Source organism: Erinaceus europaeus, chromosome 12, assembly GCF_950295315.1.
Source record: "Erinaceus europaeus chromosome 12, mEriEur2.1, whole genome shotgun sequence".
Lineage (NCBI taxonomy): Eukaryota > Metazoa > Chordata > Mammalia > Eulipotyphla > Erinaceidae > Erinaceus > Erinaceus europaeus.
Genome location: NC_080173.1, coordinates 44,032,767 through 44,041,097, shown reverse-complemented (window position 1 = coordinate 44,041,097; position 8,331 = coordinate 44,032,767). Strand labels below are relative to the sequence as shown.

Sequence of the window (8,331 nt, the reverse complement as noted above, 5' to 3'; positions counted from 1 at the left end):
ATTGTGTGTGTATTTTAAGATTCATTTAATAATTACTGAAAGAGGGAAAGAAAGAACCAGAGCATCACACAGGTACATGTAGTACTTAGGATGGAACTTGGGACCCTATGATTGAGAGTCCAATGCTTTATCTCTTGTGGCCAACTCCTGGGCTGAAATATTTAAGATTTAAGGGTTCTGGGTGGTGGCACAAATGGTTAAGTGCACTTCTCACCATGTGCAGGGCCCCGGGGCTCAAACTGCAGCCCCTCCTGCAGGGGGGATGTTTTCTCTCACCTTTTCCTTTCTCAATTTCTCTGTTCTAATAAAAATAAAGAAGAAAAAAAGGAAATAATGGCTGCCCAGAACAGTGGATTCGTATTCCTAGTGCCAGCACCAAGCCCAGCAATGACCTTGGCTGCAAAAAATAGATAAATAGGGCATGGGTTCATAACATAGTGGTTATGCAGACAGATTTTCATGCCTGAGGCTCCAAAGCCCCAGGTTCAATCACCTGCACCACCATAAACCAGAGCTGAATAGTGCTCCGGTAAAAAAAAAAAAAAGAAGGGAGTTGGGTGTAGCACAGCGGGTTAAGAGCACGTGGTGCGAAGCACAAGGATCGGCATAAGGTTGCCGGTTCGAGCCCCCGGCTCCTCACTTGCAGGGGAGTCACTTCACAGGTGATGAAGCAGGTCTGCAGGTGTCTGTCTTTCTCTTCCCCCTCTCTGTCTTCCCCTCCTCTCTCCATTTGTCTCTGTCCTATCTAAGAATGACGACATCAATAACTATAACAACAATAACAAAAAAGGGCAACAAAGGGAAAATAAATATTAAAGAATTTAAAAAAGATTTCTTAAAAAAAAGAAAATAAAGATTTATTTAATTGGTTTGAGAAGATAGCACAGTGGTTTATGTAACAGACTTTCATGCCTGAGGTTTAAAGAAGCCAAGAGTTACAGTCCCAGATATTTCCATAAACTAGCTGAGTAGTACTCTGGTAAAAAAAAAAAAAAAGTATTACTATTTACCTATTTTTCAATTTGTGAAAGAGACTAAAATGACAACACTCCTCCAGCTGATAGAAACTAAACCTCATGTCTCTTCTTCTTTTATTTTTTAAAAATTTTATTTATTTATTTATTTGAAAGATAGGAGGAGAAGGAGAAAGAACCAGGTATCATTTGGTACATGTGCTGTCGGAAATTGAACTTGAGACCTCATGCTTGAGAGTCAGTGCTTTAGCCACTCTGCCATCTCCCAGACCACACCTTTTTAAAAGATTTTTAAAAAATTTATTTATTTATTCTCTTTTGTTGCCATTGTTGTTTTGTTGTTATTATTCTTGTTGTTATTGATGTTGTTGTTGTTGAATAGGACAGAGAGAAAATGGAGAGAAGAGGGGAAGACAGAGATGGGGAGAGAAAGATAGACACCTGCAGACCTGCTTCACCGCCTTTGAAGCGACTGCCCTGCAGGTGGGGAGCCAAGGGCTGGAACCGGGATCCTTACTCCAGTCCTTGTGCTTTCTGCCTTAACCCGCTGCACTACCACCGACTCCCTCTTTTTTTTTTTTTTTTTGTAATGCCAGGCCCTTGGGCTACCAGAGCCTCACACATGCAAGTCCTGTGTTCTGTCTGTTGAACCACTTCCCTGCACAAAAGACTTAACTAACCTTTTATGGGTGAAGCTAGAGAAGCTTCTTCTTCTTCTCTCTTGAGAGTCCCCATAAAGTTGGATAAAACCCCTAATTTGGGGGGTTGGGCGGTAGCGCAGTGGGTTAAGTGCACATGGCATGAACTGCAAGGACCAGCTCAAGTATCCCAGCTTGAGCCCCGGCTACCCACCTGCGGGGAGGGGGGGCAGTCACTTCACCATAGGTGAAGCAGGTTTGCAGGGGTCTTTCTTTCTCTCCCCCCTCCCCCATCTTCCCCTCCTCTCTCCATTTCTCTCTGTCCTATCCAAATAGCAGTGGCAACAATAAAAATAATAACAACAACAAGGGCAACAAAACGGGAAAAATGACCTCCAGGAGCAGTAGATTTGTGGTGCAGGCACTGAGCCCCAGCAAAAAATACCTGGAGGCAAAAAATAAATAGGGGCTGGGTGGTGGTGCACTGATTGAGCGCACATATCACAATATGCAGGGACTCAGGTTTGAGCCCCCGGTCCCTAACTGTAGGGGGAAAGCTTTGCGAGTGGTGAAGCAGGGCTCTCTCCCTCTCTATCACCCCCCTTCCCTCTTGATTTCTGGCTGTCTCTATCCAATAAATAAATATAGATAGGGAGTCGGGTGGTAGCACAGCGGGTTAAGCGCATGTGGCGCAGGGCGCAGGGACCGGTGTAGGGATCCTGGTTCAAGTCCCGGCTCCCCACCTGCTGTGGAGTCGATTCACAGGCTGTGAAGCAGGTCTGCAGTGTCTATCTTTCTCTTCCCCTCTCTGTTTTCCTCTCCTCTCTCCATTTCTTTCTGTCTTGTCCAACAATGACGACATCAATAACTACAACAACGATGAAAAACAAGGGCAGGGAGTAGATAGCATAATGGTAATGCAAAGAGGCTCTCATGCCTGAGGCTCCGAAGTCCTAGGTTCAATCCCCCGCACCACCATAAGCCAGAGCTGTGCAGTGCTCTGGTATTTCTCTCTGTGTCTGACTTCCTCTGCATCTCTCTTGAAAATAAAATAAATACTTAAAAAAAAATAAAGAAAAACAGGGGCAACAAAAGGGAAAATAAATGAATATATCTTTAAAAATAAATATAGATAGTAAAAAACATTAAAAAATAAATAGTGGCCTGGTTGAACACACATGTTACAATGCACAAGGACCCAGGTTCGAGTCTCCGGTCCTCACCTGCAGGAGGAAATCTTCACGAGTGAAGCAGTGCTGCAAGTGTCTCTCTGTCTCTCTTCCTCTCTATCCTTCCCTCTTCCCTCTTGATTTCTGGCTGTATATCCAATAAATAAATAAAGATAATAAATAAAAATTTTTTTAAATAAGTAAACAAAAAAGGGAAAAATTAAAACAAACAAACAAACCTAATTTGATCCTTAGGACTCTGTGTTTTCTGGCCCAGAATTTGCTCTTTTTCCACTTCTGTTCCCTCCTGCCATCTAAGGAGCCGGAGGGCACTGAACAAAGAGACCTCCTGCACCCCCTTGGAAACTCAGTTTGAACCAGGAGCCTTTTTTCAAATTTCTATCTTCCCCTCCAGAGAGATTTGGGCTTGAGGGCGTCTGCTGGTAAGGGCAGAGGTGGGGGATGGGAGATAAGATGAAAGAGGTGGAGGGCAGGGATGGAGGCCTGGGAGGAAAGAGAAGAGATAGTGGAGGCAAGAAATAGCCATGGGGAGGAGAGCTAGGGGCTCCAGGATCACAGTCTCATTCCCAAAGGTGGGGGTGGAGGGGAAGACGCCCAGAATCACCACAGATGGTGCACAGATCTAGTAGCATGTGGGGCAGTGCCGGCCTCGGTTCTGAGTCCCCAAGTGCTGATGTCTCAGTCCCCTTAGGGCACCTGGAGCATCTACCCATCTCCCCTGGGGCAGAAAGTCAGCTTTTCATTAGACTGGCAGAGCTGGGCAGCCCAGTTAGGATCACTGTCAAACCTGCCAGTCACTACTTGAAGTCTATATTCTCTGATCTCTCTGCTCTGTAAAGCCTCCCTCCACCACCTTTGGACTTGCACATGCATGATCCCACTGCTCCCCTGAATTGATTTTTCCTATTCATTTACAAAATTTCAGACAGAGGCATGGAGAGACAGAGGAAGAGGGAAGAGAGACCATCTGCAACACTGCCTGTGGAGCTTCCCCCAGTGTTGTGATGCTTTCATGTGGTATCAGGGTTCAAACCTTGGGCCCTCCCAGGTGAGCTATTTCCCAGCCTAAAAGCCTCACTTTCTTCACAGATCCTACTTTTCAGTGCTGCCATCCTATGCTTTTTTGCCTCCTGCTGGTCTGCCATGACCTTTGGTCTTGGTGTGCTGTGTCACACAGCTGACCCTTCAGATAGTGAAAACCCTAAGATTTGCAAAAATGGGGGCCCGGGTTGTGGTGCACTGGGTTAAGTATACATAGTACTAAGCACAAGGATCCATACAAGGATCCTGGTTTGTCAGCAAATTGTGAGGATGTGGTAGAGCCTGGCAGGGCTTGACCTGAGGAATGTGTCTATCCTGTCTGTTTTTCTCTCTACCGAGAGGTTGAGCAAGGAGGGACAGGAGTAACCCTAAAGGGTTTCCCCGTCTTATCAGACTCCCTGCCTCATTCCTGATACTATGGCCATTAGATAAAAAGAAAGGGGGAGATGTCAAGAAATTGTGAGGTCAGAAAAGGTAACAGTAGCAAATGCTGGAGAGGGTGTGGAGTCAAAGGAACCCTCCTGCACTGCTGGTGGGAATGTCAATTGGTCCAACATCTGTGGAGAACAATCTGGAGAACTCTCAGAAGGCTAGAAATGGACCTACCCTATGACCCTGCAATTCCTCTCCTGGGGATATATCCTAAGGAACCCAACACATCCATCCCAAAAGATCTGTGTACACATATGTTCTTGGCAGCACAATTTGTAATAGCCAAAACCTGGAAGCAACCCAGGTGTCCAACAACAGATGAGTGGCTGAGCAAGTTGTGGTCTATATACACAATGGAATACTACTCAGCTGTAAAAAATGGTGACTTCACTGTTTTCAGCCGATCTTGGATGGACCTTGAAAAATTCATGTTAAGTGAAATAAGTCAGAAACAGAAGGATGAATATGGGATGATCTCACTCTCAGGCAGAAGTTGAAAAACAAGATCAGAAGAAAAAAAAAAAAAAACACAAGCAGAACCTGAAATGTAATTGGCGTATCTCACCAAAGTAAAAGACTCTGGGGTGGGGGTGGGAGTGTGGGGAGAATACAGGTCCATGAAGGATGATAGAGGACCTAGTGGGGGTTGTATTGTTATATGGGAAACTGGGGAATGTTATGCATGTACAAACTATTGTATTTACTGTTGAATGTAAAACATTAATTCCCCAATAAAGAAATAATAAAAAAAAAGAAATTGTGAGGATGTGGTTGATCTTGGCAGGGCTTGACTTGAGCGAACATCCATCCTCTCGTCTTATCAGATTCCTTGCCTCACAAAGCACCCTGCATTCCGGATACTATGGCCTGCTCCCTTATTATCTACATAATCATTGTTTTGCCTGAAAGATCCCCACCCATTCCATTCCTTTGATCTATCTTCTTTCTACCCTCAAGACCCTCCCTGCCTGCAGGGTATTATTAATCCTACCAGTTAACCCCCTCGCAACAGTTGCTAAGGAAGTTCCTACCTTTCCAGCCCCTTTTGCCTTTCTCCGCCCCTTTCCTAGCCATTTCCATTTCCAACTTGCCACTTCTGGGTCTGCCCTTTAAAAGCCTTGGCTCTCTGATCAATAAAGAATCAAATTGCCTCGCCACTACAAGTCTGTTCATGAGTCATTTCCCTTGCGTCACTGAGTGAGTAACAGCCCAGGATGGTTCTGGTTGCGTTCCCTCCAACCAAGAGAGTACACACCTAGGAAGAGGCACCCCCACACTAGCCTGGCACTGGTTCAAGCCCCTGGCTCCCCAAGACATGCAGGAGGGTCACTTCACAAGTGATGCAGCAGGTCTGCAGGTGTTTCTTTCTCTCTCCCTCTCTGTCTTCCCCTCCTTTTTCAGTTTCTCTGTCCTACACAACAACAACAATGGGGAAAAAAAGCAGGCTTCAGGAGCAGTGGATTTGTAGTGCAGGCACCAAGCCCCAGCAATAACCCTAGAGGCAAAAAAAAAAAAAGATTTACAAAAATGTAAAAACCAAGCATGTCACACTTCTCACTAAATTTTGTTTGGGAGGACTCTAGTTATTGTTTCACAAAGATATGTTAATGCATAATGAGCTTATTCTAATAAAAAAATCTTAGTTATTTTCTTTGAGCTAGAGATACAGAAAGACCAGAGCACTTCTAAGCTCTGGCTTGTGGTGGTGCTGGGGATCAAACCTGGAACCTTAGAGCCACAGGCATGAAGTCTTTTGCATAATCTTTTTGCTTTCATCCTAGCCCAACTCTAATTTTTTTAAATATTTATTCCCTTTTGTTGCCTTTGTTTTATTGTTGTAATTGATGTCGTTGTTGTTGGATAGGACAGAGAGAAATGGAGAGAGGAGGGGAAGACAGAGGGGGAAGAGAAAGACAGACACCTGCAAATCTGCTTTACCGCCTGTAAAGCGATTCCCCTGCAGATGGAGAGCCGGGGGCTCTTTACTGGGATCTTTACGTCAGTCCTTGAGTTTCGCACCATGTGTGCTTAACCCGCTGCACTACCACACGACCCCGTGTGTTATTCTTTAAAAGCACCTCATTGGGATAAGCTTTGGTGTGTAGCATTCACACGTTTGTGGGGGCACATGCACGCGTGCGCGCACACACACATTATTCTTATATTGTTGGATAGAGACAGAAAGAAATTGACAAGGGCAACAAAATGAAAAATAATAAAAAAGAAATTGAGAGAAAAAGGGGAGATAGGGAGAAAGTGAGACACCTATAACACTGCTTCATTACTTGTGTAATTTTCTCCCTGCTGGTGGGGACTGGGGACTTGAACCCAAGTCCTTGTACATAGTAATGTGTGCACTTAACCAGGTGCACCATCACCTGACTCCCCCACCCCTACTTTTTTTTTGACTCCATGGTTATTGCTAGGGCTTGGTGCTTGCACTACGATTCCATTGCTCTTGGAGGCTATTTTTTCCACTATTGTTGCTGTTACTGTTGTTGTTGCTGAATAGGACAGAGAGAAATTGAGAGATGAGGAGAGGGCAGACGGGGAGAGAAATATAGACACCTGTAGACCTGTTTCACCATTTGTGAAGTGACACCCCTGCAGGTGGGGAGCTGGGGGCTCGAACTGGGATCTTTGAGCTGGTCCTAGTGCTTCACACCATATGCACTTAACCTAGTGCACCACTGCCTGCTCCCCATCCCTACTTTCTTTTTCTTCAAGATTTTATTTATTAATTAATGAGAAAGATAGGAGAGAAAAAGAACCAGACATCATTCTAGTACATGTGTTGCTGGGGACTGAACTCAGGACCTCATGCTTGAGAGTCCAATGCTTTATCCACTGCACCACTTCCCAGATTACCCTACAGTTTTTTTTAAAAAAAATTTTAATAAGAAGAGAAAGGACAGAGATAGATAGATAGATAGATAGATAGACAGACAGACAGAGGGAGGCTGGGGTAGACAGCATAATGGATATGCAGAGACTCATGCCTGAGGCTCCAAAATCACAAGTTTAATCCCCTGTACCACTATTATTCAGAGCTGAGCAGTGCTTTGGTAAGAAAAGAAAGGAAAAGAAAAGAAAAAGAGAGAGAAGAGAGGAGAGGGGAGAGGAGAGGAGGAAAGGGACAGGAGAGGGGAGGGGAGGGGGAAGGAGAGAAGAGGGGAGGAGAAGAGAGGAAGGGAAGAGAGGAGGGGAGGGGTGAGGTGGGGAGAGGAGAGGATGGGAGAGGAAACCAGGGCATCACTTTGGCACATGAGTTGTTGGGGAGTGAACTTGGGACCTCATGCTTGTGAATCCAAAGCTTTAACCACTGTGTTACCTCCTGGGCCAGTATTGTTTTGTTTTGTCATTACTGAGACTGCACTGTTCTAGGCAGATTTTTTTTTCTTCAAGAAACAGAGAAAGAGAAAAAGGCCACAGTACCAGGGCTTCTGGGATTCGAATCTGAGTTATGAACATGGCAATATATGTGTACTACTCAAGTCATCCCAGAAGAAATGTGATAGAAATGTGATACTACTACCAGCAGCCTGGAAGATGGTAAAGGTGTGGAGCACTGGACTTGCTAACACGAGGCTAGGCCCTGCAGTCAGTCCCTGGCACAGCGCGTGCCACAGTGACGCTCTGCTTCTCTCCCTCCCTCTTTTCATCCCTCTGTGTCTACTTTGTGAGATAAATCTTAGAAGTTGCTTTGAGACATGTGCCGTGTCATGTACTACTTTGGAAATTTCTTTTCCAGTGCACAATAAAAATAACAGATTATTTTTTTTCCTGTTTATTGGTGCTTGGGCCTTGCATATATACTATTTCTGCATGGACTCTTTTTTAAAATATTTATTTATTCCCTTTTTGTTGCCCTTTTTATTGTTGTAGTTATTATTGATGTTGTTGTTGGACAGGACAGAGAGAAATGGAGAGAGGAGGGGAAGACAGAGGGGGAGAGAAACACAGACACCTGCAGACCTGCTTCACCACCTGTGAAGCGACTCCCCTGCAGATGGGGAGCCGGGGGCTCAAACTGGGATCCTTCCGCCGGTCCTTGCA

The 8,331-nt window shown here is 45.0% G+C and overlaps 1 long non-coding RNA gene across 1 annotated transcript in view; it reads right to left on the bottom strand.

Annotated features, from left to right (window-relative positions):
• Positions 1 to 2,243, bottom strand: part of LOC132541900 (uncharacterized) — a 218,906-nt gene extending 216,663 nt beyond the window's left edge. Inside the window, exon 1 of the long non-coding RNA XR_009553012.1 lies at positions 2,211 to 2,243. This is a non-coding gene — a long non-coding RNA (uncharacterized LOC132541900). The remainder of the gene's footprint in view (positions 1 to 2,210) is intronic.
• Between the last annotated feature and the right edge of the window lie 6,088 nt (positions 2,244 to 8,331).